At 42.8% G+C, this 15,946-nt stretch overlaps 1 pseudogene across 1 annotated transcript; it reads left to right on the top strand.

Annotated features, from left to right (window-relative positions):
* Positions 1 to 1,890: 1,890 nt before the first annotated feature.
* LOC102795167 (CMP-N-acetylneuraminate-beta-galactosamide-alpha-2,3-sialyltransferase 1-like) lies at positions 1,891 to 14,828 on the top strand (annotated as a pseudogene). The gene is made up of 7 exons (XR_015717082.1): positions 1,891 to 1,895; positions 1,959 to 2,246; positions 2,451 to 2,647; positions 2,832 to 2,999; positions 12,939 to 12,984; positions 13,091 to 13,210; positions 14,587 to 14,828. The product of XR_015717082.1 is annotated as a CMP-N-acetylneuraminate-beta-galactosamide-alpha-2,3-sialyltransferase 1-like (transcript).
* Positions 14,829 to 15,946: the final 1,118 nt, after the last annotated feature.

The following is a 15,946-nucleotide window of genomic DNA, read 5'->3' as shown; positions in this document are numbered from 1 at the left end:
AACTTCTGCCAATACGCCTCCAGGACTAATTCATAAGCCCACAAAATAGTGGATTTGACAATCTCATAATCCAGACTGTCAGCAATGGAAAGACTCGCACAAACCTCCTGCGCAGTAAAGAGACACAGAACAAAACAGCCCACACAGTGTTCTTATGGCCACAGCCGTAACAGTACCATAAACCTACGCATACCGATCATCCACTGAAGCAAAAACTGGTTATCATCAGGACACTACAACACAGAGCGAACACCATCCCCACAGACACAGCGACCAGGGAAGCAGAAGAACATCACATTAAGAAGGCCCTGAGTAAATGTGGTTATCCCAGCTGGACTTTTGTCAAAGCTGGGAAGGCACCAAAAGAAAGTTCCAGCCGATCCAAGAGACCTGTGGTGATCCTCTATGTGTAAGGAGTATCGGAGCAGTTGAGACGCATTTTTTCTAAACATTGTGTCTGTGTGGCTTTTAAACCCCAAAACACGCTGCACCAAAAATTGGTCCGCCCCAAGGATTGGGTCCCCCGACACACAGAGTAACAAAGTGTTGGGTCTGCGCTTCCACAGGCCCCGCTAGTTTAGAAATTTATTCTCGTTAACGACAAAAAAAAGACGAACATCTTCAACCGGCTTTTACTTGCTAGCAAGGGAAGGTTGGTTGGAACCAAGCTCTTGAAGCTCAACGCTCCTCACCTGTCTCCAACCCAACTTCTTCAACAAGCAGCCCTTCTTGCAGCTATTTATTTCCTTGACAGCTACTTTTTACACAAGCACCTCCCCTCATAAACCCCCCCTATGGTTCTAAAAGACAAGGCACTATGTGTGTATGTGTGTGTACGTATAAGCACCTGTATGCATGTGCAAGAGTGTGTGTGTGTGTATGTGTGTGTATATGTGAGAATGTGTTTGGGGGTGTGTTTGTGTGATCTCCTGCTCACCAAAAGGGTCATAAAAGCAGGGAGCTTACCACACAAGAAACAGATCTTTCAGATAGGATGTGCCTATAATAAAGCCTCCCCCAGCACCAGAGTAGCTGGAGAGTTGGTCAGAGACAAAGGAATGTCTTTGATCATGCTGCTTGAACTAAGACTTTACAAATTTAAGAAACACAATGACAACATTTAACAATTTGACTCCAACACATAGTGTACCCTGTTAAGTGCCAGGAGGATTTCCAGGATTTATATATCGGGGAAACCAAACAACCTCTGGCAAAGTGGATGCCATAACACAGAAGAGCTACCTTGTCAGGCCAGGACTCCTCATTCTATTTACACCTACAGGCCAGTGGACACTCTTTCACTGATGAGGATGTACACATCCTGGACAGGGAGGAATGCTGGTTTGAGCGGGGATTCAAGGACGCCATTTATGTAAAAAGGGAAAGACCATCTCTGAATTGTGGAGGGGGCCTAAGGGTACATATTTTGCCATCATACAATGCTGTGATTGCAGCCAATTCCCCAACTCTCTGTGAATGGTACTCATGGCCATTGATCAGTGGGCTTTGATCAGTGGTTGTTGATCAATGGTCATGAGAATTTGCGTAATTATGATGAAGGAACTGACCTCCCAGCCCATTGCTCCTTCAGTGGGCCGGTTTCAGTCATGGTGCAAATGCACTTCTTATAAGAGTGGGGAAACCTGCAGTCAGCTGAGTCTGAAGAAGTCACTTGGATGAGTGACGAAATGTTTCTCCCACTGAAAACGCTATGTCCAGATGAACAGAATTAACTTTTGGAGATGTGGAAGTAACAATTAGTCCAAGCATGTTTGTAGACATTAGTTGCATCCTATCATTTAGGATGTAACAAATTGATTTTAATATTGGCTAAGGTCTTGTTTTGAGTATCATTGTGGTAATAAACAGTTTGGTCTTGTTTGCGGCGTGATGACGTGATTCTGTATGGTCATGTGTTATCCCATTGTTAAATCCTGTGTTTTATAATGTATCTACAGAACGGATCAGATCCTCTTTCAAGAATATCAAGGTGTGAAGATGCTTCAGAGGAAACCATTAGTTTTCTTTGTCTTGCTGTGTGTCCTTGCCATTGGAGTCATTTCAAGAGCTTCATGGATTTTAAATGTGTACCAGGATTTCTTCCTCCCTCAGAATGAAAGTGTTTGTGCCTGCAACAAATGTTTAATGGAATATGACCCATGGTTTGTGAACTTATGAAAGAATCTCCTGAGCCCTTTCTATCACCCACAAACAATATCTCAGAGGATACATTTAACTGGTGGAAGGTAAATGTTAACTTCTGTATTTTAAACGTATGTATGTAGGTATGTATACTTTTTTTTACTGATTTCAAAGACAAGTCATTATCATCTTTTTAACCAAATTTCCAGTGCTAATAGGGATGTTTTTTAATAAATATACTCTCAGAATAATCAGTACAAAAAAGCTAGTGAACTCAACAAATTAATTAATTACTTTTGTTATGTCAGCGCATACAGACAGACAGACGCAACTTTGCTGTCTACAATAAAACAGTGGACAAGGTTTTTCAGATCTTCCCAACCAAAGTCAATTTCACAAGATCCAGCCCTGACCTTTGTAGAACTTGTGCTGTGGTTGGGAATTCTGGTAATCTCAATGGATCGCATTATGGACCACTGATAGACTTTCATGATATTGTTATAAGGTAAGAGTAGAACATACTATTTTGAAATCTTCATGCATGTGTTATCTTTAAATATCTGTAAGCATTGCTAAAACCTTTAAAACTCAATTGAATAAGATATTTTCTTTCCCCAGTATGGACGTTCATTCTACATATATCATCCAATAGATGATAATATGAACAATATATCTTCTGTGCTTTTTAGAATAAACCGTGGGCCCACAAAAGGCTTTGAAAGAGATGTTGGAAACAAAACAACATACCATGTGATGTATCCAAGGAGTTTCAAAAATTTGGACAACACCACACATCTTGTGTTTTTTCCATTCAAAATTTTCGATCTACAGTGGCTTATCCGGTCTTTTGCTCAAAGGTATGTGTGTATTACAAAGGTAATATTTTTATTTGGTCCTGTATCTTGGTGATTTAACATTTATGATTTGAAAGTGTAGTCTGAATACATAACTGCAAGACAAAACCCTTTGAATATACACTTTTGTATATTTTGTATTATATTTTCTAAAAGGAAAAAAATGAATGAAGAAAGGAGAGCCCACAAGAAATAAAAGTAATGGGAAAAAAATGATCAGAATCCGAATTGCATTTATTAGCCAAGTATGCATGCACAAACACATACAAGGAATATGGTTCCGGTCGCTGGTGTCTCTCAAGCACAACAATGTAAAATACACAATATATGAGCAACACAATGAACAATATACATAAACCACAATATAAAAACGTCTAAATCCTTATATACAGAAAATACAAGATTACAGAAATGAATACCACAGAGTGTACATAAACTGCAGTTGCAATCTGGCAGTGTGAAGCAATGTGACAGTTCAACAGTTTAGGAGGGAAATGGCAAGGGGAAAGAAACTGTTTCTGTGTTGGGTGGTCCTGGTCTGCAGGCTTCTATACCATCTGCCAGAAGGCAGCAGGTCAAAAGGTCTGTGTCCAGGGTGTGAGAAATCTGTGATGATTCCCCCTGCCTGTTTTCTGGTTCTTGAGAGGTACCAATCCTGGATGGAGGGCAGGGGGGCTCCAATGACCTTTTTTGCTGCCCGTAAAGTCCACTGCAGTCTGCACCTGTCCTTTTTAGTGGCTGCTCCATACCAGACTGTGATGGAGGAGCACAGGACAGACTCAGTGACTGCAGTGTAGAACTGGATCAGCAACTCCTGTGGAAGACTACACTTCCCCAGTTGTCTCTGGAAGTGTATCTTCTGCTGGGTCTTTTTGAGGATGGAGGAGATGTTAGTCTCTCACTTCAGGTCCTGGGAGATAGTAATACCCAGGAACCTGAAGATTTTCACAGTAGACACCGCGTGGTCTGATATGGTGAGATGGAGCAGTGTTGAGGGATGTCTCCTGAAGTCCACTATTATCTCTACAGTCTTAAGCATGTTCAGCTCCAGATTGTTCTGACTGCACCAGAGTACCAGCGGCCCAACTTCCTGTCGATACTTACAGAAAGACATAAAAGAGAGAAATAGACAAGTGACATGTATTGAGGTAGGTCGGAGGGGGGACAATGTAATTTCACATGAGATAAAGTGGCAGGAGTGAGCAGCAGTACAAATTTGAGCCATACAAGACTAAAAGTGGCAATTAGTGCAATATTGTCTCATGAAGGGTTTGTTCCCTTCGCCTCCGGGTCGGGGAATGGATCCTGACCGTAGTCTGTGCTTATGCGCTGAGTGGCAGTTCAGAGTACTCAGCCTTCTTGGAGTCCCTGGGTGGGGTACTGGAGGGTGCTCCCCCTGAGGACTCTGTTGTCCTACTGGGAGATTTCAATGCTCATGTGGGCCATGACAGCAAGACCCAGAGGGGCGTGATTGGGTGGAACGGCCTCCTGGATCTGAGCCTGAGCGGTGTTTTGTTATTGGACTTCTGTGCAAACCACAGTTTGGCGATAATGAACACCATGTCCATAAGTGCACATGGCACCAGGACACACTAAACGATCGATGATCGATTTTGTGTTTGTATCACCAGACCTGAGGCCACATGTTTGGACACTAAAAGTAAAGAGAGGGGCTGAGCTGTCAATTGATCACCACCTGGTGGTTGGTTGGATCAGGTGGAGAGGGAGGACAATGGACAGACCTGGTGCACCTAAACGCACAGTGGGGGTGTGCTGGGAACGCCTAGCAGAGGTCTGTGAGATCCTCAACAGCATTGAGTCCAAATGGACCATGCGGCCACAGCTCAGTGCAGCGGCTTCTGCAATGGAGATGCTGAACAAGGTAGTTGGTGCCTGTTGTGGTGGTAATCTCTGAACCAAATGGTGGACACCAGAGGTGAGGGGAGCCACAAAGCTGCAAAAGGAGTCCCTTGGTTAGCCTGTGGGACTCTGGAGGCAGCTGATAGGTACTGGCAGGCCAAGCGGAACGCAACGTGGGCGGTGGCTGAAGGTGTGGGAGCAATTTGGAGAGGCCATGGAAAAAGACTTTTGGACTGCCTCGAAGAGATTCTGGCAAACCGTCAGGCGACTCGGGAGGGGAAAGTGGTGATCTACCTGCACTGTGTATAGTGCGGGTGGAGTGCGGCTGACTTCGACTGAGAAAATTGTGTGTGTTAATGGGTGAATGACTGGGTGTGTAAAACGCTTTGGGGTCCCTAGGCGGGACTAGTAAAAGTGCTATACAAATCCAGGCCATTTACCATTGTGTTCATCAGTACATAACTGAAACCAAGTGGAGGGTAACACATATTTACATTATTTGTACAGTATGAATGATTTGCTTTGGTACCTGGTCAAACTTAAGCTCTCCTCTGTCTGCCTGTTTGCGCTTCTCCTACAGCAAACTCCGGGCAGCAGCTTCTCCCCCCTCGTTCACATGAGTAAGTGCTGTGCTCAGTTGCCTAGTACGACTGAGCACCTGAGCTCAGATGATACCAAAATTAGCGCACAGTCGTAAATTCCCCCTATGTGCTTCAAATATTGTGTGTAGTTTTTGTTTTATACAGTTGTCAGTCAGGCCTCTAACTATGAAACAAATTACACTCCACTCCACTCCGGGCTTCTGAAAAAATGACTTAAGCCCAGTAAGCCACTCCCCCGCTCCGCCGATGGTTGACTCCAAATCTCCCGACCACTATGTCGATCTGAGACAGTGAGACCAAGACAGCGAGACCAAGACAAGACCGAGGGGTCAGAGACCAAGACAAGACCAAGACCAAAGTCCGTTGAGACCAAGACAAGACCAAGACCACGTAAAAGTGGACCAAGACCGGTCTCGAAACATCAAACTCTAGTACATTCAACCAGCCTCACAACAGCAGACCACATGTAACCACACCAGCCCACAGGATTCTTTGAGACCAGCTACCCACACAGCTGCAGCAACAATCAGTTTGCATGACCGAAGAATTTCTGCACAAACTGTCAAAACCATCTCAGGGAAGCTCATCTGCATGCTTGTCGTCCTCATCAGGGTCTGGACCTGACTGCAGTTCGCCATTGTAACCAACTTGTGTAGGCAACTGCTCAAATTTGATGGTGTCTGGCACATTGGAGAGGTGTTCTGTTCACAGATGAGTCCCAGTTTTCACTGTTCAGGGCAGATGGCAGACAGCGTGTGTGGTGACATGTGGGTGAGTGGTTTGCTGACGTCAACATTGTGGATCGAGTGTCCCATGGTGACTGTAGGGTTCTAGTACGGGCAGGCGTATGTTATGGGCAACGAACACAGGTGCATTTTATTGCTGGCATTTTGAATGCACAGAGATACCTCGACGAGATCCTGAGGCCCATTGTTGTGCCATTCATCCACATTTGTTCAGGCCCTGGTAGGAATTCTGAATACCAGCCACTTCTTTTACCTGACGGTGGTACATACTATGCCGGGGACCTGTTGTCCCATGATATTTCCTCCTCCTGCTCCTCTTCTTTCTTGGGTTTCTGCTGCCTGAGGTATAACAAACTAAGTTTGGTTAGTAAATATTTATAAGTTACACTTACAAACATGCATAAACACTAGCTCATGCATATTTTGATTTATTTTGATGAATTAGTCCATAATTCCTTCTTCTAGTCTTCAGTAGTCCAGTGGCGGTGTTTCATGGCCCAGGCAAGCACTCTTTATATTATTCTGACATCTTGGCAATGGCTTTCTTGCTGCAACTCGTTCTGTCAAACCTGCAGCTTGAAGTCTTCTCTTTACAGTTGAAACTGAGACTTGCTTACTATGAACACTATTAAGCTGTGCTTGAAGCTGTTGTCCTGTGAACTACCTGCAAGCTGTTAACTCTCAGAAACCTGTCCTCTGATTAAGTTGTTGCTTTGGGCCTACCAGAATTCTTCCTGTCACAGTTTGCCCCAGTTTGTTAATAGTGAAGCAAACTGTACTCACTTACACCTTGACTTTCTTTGCAATTTCTCTGTAGGAAAGACCTACATTTTTAAGTGTAATGAGGGTCTGTCTTTCTTCCATTGTTAATTTCCTTTTTCTTACCATTTTTGTATCAACACACTACTTTCTGCAATATGGTAAATGGCCTGTATTTATATAGCGCTTTACTAGTCCCTAAGGACCCCAAAGCGCTTTACATATCCAGTCATCCACCCATTCACGCACACATTCACACACTGGTGATGGCAAGCTACATTGTAGCCACAGCCACCCTGGGGCGCACTGACAGAGGCGAGGCTGCCGGACACTGGCGCCACCGGGCCCTCTGACCACCACCAGTAGGCAACGGGTGAAGTGTCTTGCCCAAGGACACAATGACCGAGACTGTCCAAGCCGGGGCTCGAACCGGCAACCTTCCGATTACAAGGCGAACTCCCAACTCTTGAGCCACGATCGCCCCCAATACAATACTGTTCAACTGATGCTCACAAGAGTATAGTACCACAGTGTGTTCCAACACTGCTATTATGCCGACAGACGGGGTTGAGTATCTTGCCAAAGTACAACTGTTGCAGTGAAGGTGTTGAGTCCGAGAGCAGCTGACCTGAAAGATGGGATCATTGTGAAGATAGAAACCTGGACCCTATGTAGCCGGTTACCAAGGTTACGTGAAGTACCCTCTGAAGGTCTATGAGAATGGCTGCAACCATAACCGAAACCAACTCACTGATCTCTACCACAGCAACAGCGAACACGGAGAATGCGCTGCTACAAAATAAACAGCCAAAGGAGCAATGGCCTCCATGGAGAAAGACACTAGAGACTAAGATCAAGGTAGCACAGAGGAAAGCCATCTATTGAAGCTCCAGAAAGGGATGTTGTAGAAAGGGATGTCTAAGAAGTTAGCAAGCTGCCCATAACTGAGGCCTTGGAAAATGCCAGGTAAAGACTCACAGCCCCGGCCAGCCGAAAAGGTATACCAGACATATAGAAAGCAGGAGAATCAGCCATCTGTACTCCACAGAACCAACATATACGCTCACTGGTGAGAGAGTGATAAGAAAACATCTTCACCAAGGCTGGAGACGGAGCAGTACTGGAAGAGCATATGGGAGAAATAGAAAAAAAGAGAAATAGAAACAAGATGATGAGAGATGAGATGGCCTTTGTCAGTTGCAGTTGCCCGCAACTGAGATGACAGACCTTGCCGACCGTACATACAATACACAAACATCACATTGGGGAGACAGGTCAGGCTAGGTGGAAAGTGGAAAAAAAAACATCGAAATGTGTAATACAAAAGGATAATCTGGAATGCACAGATATGTAAATGGTAAATTGCCTGTATTTGTATAGCGCTTTACTTAGTCCCTATGGACCCCAAAGCGCATTACACTACATTCAGTCATCCACCCATTCACACACTGGTGACGGCAAGCTACACTGGAGGCAAGCATGGGAGTAGGCGTTGGATTTGGGGGAGGGAGTGTGATAGTGTGTATCAGTATCAGTGTACATGTTTTGTGCGTGTGTGTATCCCGTGTTCAGTTGAGAGAAAGTGTCACCATGCCCGGTTAAGCGAAGGTCAACAGTCTCCATTGGACCCAGGTGGCCTTGAAGGAGGGACAAAGAGTTCTCACAACAGTCCTATTTTTCATGGAAGAATTTTTGTTGTTCCAGTCAGCTTTGACCTTGGCAGGCCTTCAGCTGGCGCCAGTGGGATAGCCGCAGGAGTGAAGATGGTGAATGTTTGGGTTTAGTGCAAACAACTGCATCCAGTTTTTACAGTTGGTCTGATGTCCATCACTGGTCACCAATTCTCTCAATTCTCTCAATTCCCGTTCTCCTCCTTCTCCGAGATGTTATCCATATTGCATTCAATAACACAGTCTTATTCACAGCCCTGCCCATCATCTATCATGTCAGCCAACCTTGTGGGATTTTGAACAGCTGTAGCTGCTTCTTGTTCTTCAGTAAGCCAGGTCCGAGCCAGCTCCAATCAGCGAGAACTCGGTTATCGTGGTTCCGAATTGGTAGATCTTGTTCAATGTCCTCCATCGAGACTGTCACACGACGCAACCAACCATCGAGTATCTGGCAGCAAACGTCTCCGAAGGACAATCGGGCTCTCCCAAGCCCAGGAAGGTGTTAATTTTGTTACGGGAGCAGTTGATCAAATCTGTAATTCTTTAAGTTTATGAACAAGACTGAGAGACTCTTTAAGGGTTAGAGTTAGACGAGACTAGACAAAGACATAGAAGCAGCAGCAGGGAAGATAAGGGAGGGAGAGGGCAAAAGATGCATCTGCCTTATCCGAGAGCCAAATACCTGCAGAGATTAAGGCAAGCCTGAGAAGGCAGCAGAATGGGAAAAACAAGATGTGGGCTAGTGATGTGCAATACCACTGATTTCCTTTCCGATCCGATAAAAAGTAAAATTCAAGGTGATATCGACGATACTGTTCCGATACCGATACTTTGTACAAAAACTTATTTTTTTACTGTATCTTTTATTGTATCTCAAATTATAGCTTCATAATTATTACAGGACATCAGATTACTTGTTCTTATCACTTAATAATGCAGAATTATCATATAGAAATAAAAAAACTGAAGTTGTGTGCCATTTGAGCACGTTGCCTTGCTGCAGCACTAAAGGACTCCGCCACAGACGTCTGTCTCGCCCTAGCAGCACCTACCCCTCTCCTCTTCTTCAGTTCACCTCAACATACGTTCGTCATATTCTGAGATATGATTTACAGTGAGGTATTTGACGAGGTTTGTGGTCTTGCCACAACACTTCACTGTCTTGCCACATGTATCGCAAACCGTGTCTTGGCTGTTTGTGGAGGTAAAATACATCTGCACATGACTCCATTTACGCCCAGCCATTGTTGTGAGTGCACATGAGTATGAAAGGCGGAAGAGGAAGTAGTTCCTTCCAATGTAGACAATCCGAATGATGTGGTTTCTTTCCACTCTGTTCCTGTTAATGATAAACGACAAATTTACCCTAAATTACTAAAATATTGATATTTTAATATGAGAATCGATTCTAGAACATAAATGACTGGTATTGGAGGAATTTATATTTCAGTATCGATCCGCACATCACTAATCCAGGCAATCAACACCCATGCCCTGCTGGTGAAGAGAGACCCGATGGGATAATAAGATGGCCAAAGGAAGATATAGAAGCCACTGATATAAAAAAAAAGGAAGCTCATCACCTTGCATATATCCAGCTCCCTGAGACTGTACGCTGTAAGCAAAAGGAAGAAGGCTGAGGACTAGTGGGTGTCAAAACCACTGTCCAGGATGAAACAACAAACATCCATGAGAACATTAGCAAGATGGCCAAGACCAAACTTAGTTTGGTTAGTAAATACCTCAGGCAGCAGAAATCCAAGAAAGAAGAGGAGCAAGAAGAGGAAATATCATGGGACAACAGGCCCCTGCATAGTATATAGCACCGTCAGGTAAAAGAAGTGGCTGATATCCAGAAATCCTACCAGGGGCTAGACAAAGCTGAACTGAAAGACAGCACGGAGAAATTAATAATGGCAGCAGAGAAACAAGCTCTGAGCACTAAATGCCATGCGATATGGTACACATTCCACTGAGCTAAATGGGCGCCCCTGACTACCTTTTAAAATATTTAATTCATTTTAGAAGTTGAAATTACAAGTTACGGCGCTGCACCTCGATGTGAACCAGCGGTCTGCTTTACGAAAAGGACCCCTTAAGCGGGTAATATCCTGTAAGTGGTTTTATACCACAACAAAAACAAGTATTATTATTATGACTATCCTGTTATGGGAAATGATGTGGCCAGTCCTGCTTTCTCCCAAGTGGAACTTCTGCACTGCATCCACGTCTGATCTCATCTTGCATTTCCTGCTCCTTTCCTGAAAAAAAAAAACCTCCGTCCCTAACCTTGCTGTATTAACATTATCCAGCAATTCCTAGCCAGTTGTTTTCTACTTATAACCGAAGTCTGGGACATTCTGTTCAGAGTCTGTTGGCCCAGAAAAATATTACCCTGACTTATATTAGTTATGATGTGTAAAAATGTTTGCAAATTCCTCTGGAGCTCAACATGTCAGTCTCAATATTCAATTCAATTATAGCTCTGAATTGACGTTTTTCAACCATTACCGCCGGTTGCAAAACAGCACCAGAGCATAATTTTATTACCACCATGCTTGTCAGTTGGCACAGTGTTCTTAGATTTAAAAGTCTCACCACGGCTTTTCTAAACACATCACTTATCTTTATGGCCTAATAGCTCAATCTTTATTTTGTCTGACCATGAAATTTTTTCCAGGAGTTTTTTGTTCATGTGCCCAGCTGCAAATTTTAGTCAAGCATGAAAGTGTGTATTTTAAACTAAATGTAAAATTGTAGTTCACTGTAGACAATGGTGCTTTGTGTCCCAGCAGTTTCCAGTTCATGACAGACTTGAACCTTGGTGGTTGTGGGTTTTTTTTAACTGAACATCCTAACCAATATCCTCTGACATCATTCAGATCTTAGCAAAGTTGTGACATATTGAGACAAATAAAGTTCCTTCCCGCAGCCCCAACAGATTGAAAATCTGTTGACAGTTCTGTGCCAGGAAGCCAGCTAATTAAAATTACCTATACTACCACCAAGAAGAGTGGTCAAATATCTCATCAGATTGATATCAGGAGCTTGTTTACAGCTTCCAAAAGTATGTAATCAAGCAAAAAACTGGCTATAATATAATACTAATGGGGGTATGTAAGCTATATTTTTAACCCTACACAGTTGTATGAAAAAGTGTTTCCATCCGGAAACAATAAAAAAAAAAAGTGTTTCCTATTTTTTTATATCTTTGTCAGAAATGTTTCAGCACTGCGCTGATGCCTTTACCAAACAGTCTTAAATTTGGATAGAGATTCACAAAAACATATCTCAGGGTTAGTTTTCAAAGCGGCTTAAGCCCGATGAGAAGTATTGAACTGCCATCTTAAGTAGTGTTCATGAAATCAGGTAGATCAGCGGGAGTTTTTGTAATCAGGTGCGTGGGTCAGAGGCGGGAGCCTAAGATGAGCTCCACCCAGACAGAGGAGAGGGGGAGAGAGAGCGCACAACAACAATAAAACTGTCATGCACCACAGTGTGCGCACACAAACGGGATCCAAAAGTAGACTCAATAAGTCAAATGCGAGCAAGAAAACAGTTTATTGCTTTAACAAAAGGTGACCCGGAACAACCAAAGAAACAAAACGAGGAACTGAAGAAAAAACGGGAAGATAAATGACACAGGGAAGCCATAATCAGGACCATGGGAGGCTGCAACAGAAAGGGGAGAAAATTACTAGTGAGCTGGGAAATAGGGAGACACAACAAGACAGGGCTTTAATAATTGGCTTACGATCAGAGCGGGACAGTGGGACTTGGAAGGGGGGGGGGGGGGGGGGGGGGGGGAAGTGTGTCCGTGGGAAGCGAATCCGAGGAGGCAAGGATGAGGACAGATGATGCACTGCTCACAAGCAGGAGCACATGAAGGCAGAATTAACGCAGTTCAAATGACACATATGTACAAAGCTTTTGCGGGAAGCCTAGTTACCCCTGAGGGGTGATTAAAAGACTGGCGTGGAGCATCCGTCAGCGTGGGTTAAATAGTCCTCCAGGTAATTGCCCAGAATGGAAAGCAGGTGTGCAGGTGATGGCCCAGCCGGGGGGTGTGGCCACCAGGGCAGCCCACACACTCCTCAGATATAGGGCCACAGACCATGACAAAAACATGTGGCATGACAGAGACACACAGTTGTGTCATGGTCTCGGTGCCTCCCTGGCAGTGTAGAACTAAAAAAAAAAAAAAACAAACCATTACAAAAGCACAAAGGTAAAGTGCACCATATTTTAAAATGCAGTTGCATTTTTGAGCTTGGACTTATTTCATGTTATTGTTATATCCAACAGGCAAAAAGAAACTGCTAAATCAGGTTTGAAAACTAACACGAATTTGGTGAGTAGAATGACTTATTCTTCAAACATCCAGAATATATGTCATAAGAAAGGTAATTCTATTATTTACTAAACTGTCATTGAAGTCTAATTGTAATCTTTAATAGGTGATGATCCTCAGCCCAGCTTTCATAAAATATGTCCATTATGTTTGGCTAAAACAGCATGGGAGGTATCCATCCACTGGCTTTCTGGCTTTGGTTCTCAGCTTGTACTTGTGTGATGAGGTAGGTTCAAGAAACAGATATGATAATTCATTGCTACACCATTCATTATTGGCCCATTGGTTGTACATGAGAGCATAGATATAATTTCCAGCTTAAGCATTACCACGAGGGATCTTTACCATCTGGTTATTTCTAGAGCAGAATTACCTAAATACCATTAAACTAGCTGGGACAATATCCCTTATTTAGATTTGACAATCACAGATAGACAATCTGTGATTGTATTTGGAAGGCCTCATAGGGAATTGAATTTGGAAGGTCTCATCAGGAACTGGCAGTTGCCCCTAGGCTGGATGACCCATGTACTAATGAGAAGTGAATGAATTAAAAAGGTGTGGAGGTTGGAGCATTAAAATGAGAACCAAATTTTACATTGCAGCCGTTCCCCAACTGTCTGTGAATGGTACTCCTGGAGAATTGATCTATGATCATACAAATGTGTGTATTAATAATCATAAAACTGACCTCAAAGCGAGTGATGCTATCTTCAGTCATTATGCAAATGTACTGTTAAGGCTTGGGAAACCTGTAGGACATTTTTACCAATGAAAATGCTATGTCCAGATGAATAGAGTTAACTTACCAAGATTTCCATACACAGATGATTGAGGATGCATCAAGACATAAGTTTTTGAGGCTTTTACTTTTAGAGTCCTTTCCTCCAAGGAAATTAGGGGACCAAGGGACTTGCCTCCCTTATCCTTGGTCCCCTAATAATACCTTTTTTAAGAGCAATGCAGAACACATTAGTGGGGGGATAAGCTCACTCTTTACACTGATGCATAAATCAGTTATTTATTATAGTTTTATACTGTTACTGTATTTGCATGTTGAAGTGTTTGTTTCTTGGCCTTTCCTATTGCCTTGATAAGGCCCTTGGTATAAGAAAATTCCAGGGGATGGTGAGGGTGCTAGTAGTAGAATTTATGACAAGTACTGACAATCCTAACTTACACAGACTGTATTTTTATTTTTGGTTTTAATAAAATATACTTAAAAAAGAAAAAAAGAAAAATGGAATGGCAAATCGCCTACACTGCATTAAGCTAAAGCACAGGTGTCAAACTCAAGGCCTCGAGGGCCGGTGTCCTGCAGGTTTTGGATGTGTCCTTAATCCAACACAGCTGATTTAAATGGCTAAATTACCTCCTTAACATGTCTTGGGGTTCTCCAGAAGCCTGTTAATGAATTAATCATTTGAATAGGGTGTGTTGACCCAGGGTGATATCTAAAACCTGCAGAACACCGGCCCTCGAGGCCTGGAGTTCAACACCCCTGAGCTAAAGCATGTTAATGAAATCTGTAGCGTCTATAATCTATAATTATTTTATGTTAATTTCATTTGTGATTAATAATCCACATTTTTGTGTCTTCAGGTTAGTGTGTTTGGATTTGGAGCAGACAAGAATGGAAACTGGAATCATTACTATGAGCAAATCAGAAACACACGTCTGAAAACTGGACAACATCCTGGAAGGGTGGAATATCAATATATCGAGAAACTTCATAAGCAACGGAAAATTCATTTTTTCAGAGGATGGTAATCTGGCTTTTGGTGTCTCTCAGGGGCATTAAGATAAGCAGCCCCCAGAACTGTAGAATTAAAATACTTAAGAATAGTAGATCTAAAAAGAAAAAAAAATGTGTAGTTTTGTTCATTAGTTGTGTGTTGGTTATCAGAGATTACTTATTTTTGGAAGTGTTAACATACAATAAAGTCCCTTCAGTATACCACCATACAAAATATGTTGTCCATTTTGTTCATAAAACAGTTTTCCTCCCCTTCTGCAACTTATTCTTCAGCATATTTTGTCCAGTATATCCACTATCTGTCCTCTGCAAATGTTGAAACCATTTTAGTCTTGTCTCTCTAGCTACCCTATCTGAGCTGTTCCACTGATATATTAATCACACAGACACAAACACACACACACACACTCACTCACACACACACACACACACACACAGTATCTCTTACATCTCTTGGTGAGATGTCAAATGATTAAAATCATTGTAGCTTCTGATGACAAGCAAGATGACGCCTGTGCTTGGCTTCTACCTGTCTGCAATCTCCTATTACATTTTATGCTATTATATCAACCCTGACATTTAATAAATGCACCTCTGCCGCTGTGACTTATGACTGTTCTTCCCTGCTCCACATCAAAAAGTCTATGGAACGCCTTTATGATGATTGGGATAGTTCAAGGCAGGGCCGTGCAGAGACATTTAAAGGGGCGAGTGCTCAAAGTTAAAAAGGGACACATTGAACCAGGCTGAATAACAACAACACACATTCATCAAGAATCTAATATAGGCAACAAGGCAAAGCAAACTTAGCCGATGTTTTACCTGATGGGTACAATGTTGCTGTTGAGGGGTTTCTGCTGCTCCTGCTGCTGATAGTGCTTGAGGGCAGGGCTGTGTTGATCTGAGACTGTAGACATTAAAAAGTCCATAGGAGAGATGGTAGCTGATTAAACAAGTATCATGAGATAATAACAAAATGCAAAGACTGGTGACAGCGCTTGGAACCATAAGGCAACAAAAAACTGTGAGAAATAATTTAGGCTCTGCCTGTGAATCACTCTTTGTTTCACTATCCACTCTGTGCAGGTGCAAAGCTTATTACATTTTTAAACTGTAGAGATACAATAATTTTACTGCTGTAAAATCCAAATTCTGTCTTATTTAAAATATACATCTAATATAATCTGCTTCTTTATGTATGTTCTT

This window comes from Neolamprologus brichardi, chromosome 22 (assembly GCF_056152115.1).
Source record: "Neolamprologus brichardi isolate AB-2024 chromosome 22, ASM5615211v1, whole genome shotgun sequence".
NCBI classification, from domain to species: Eukaryota; Metazoa; Chordata; class Actinopteri; order Cichliformes; family Cichlidae; genus Neolamprologus; species Neolamprologus brichardi.
The sequence above is the reverse complement of the archived record's forward strand: the minus strand, read 5'-3'. Positions and strand labels throughout refer to the sequence as shown.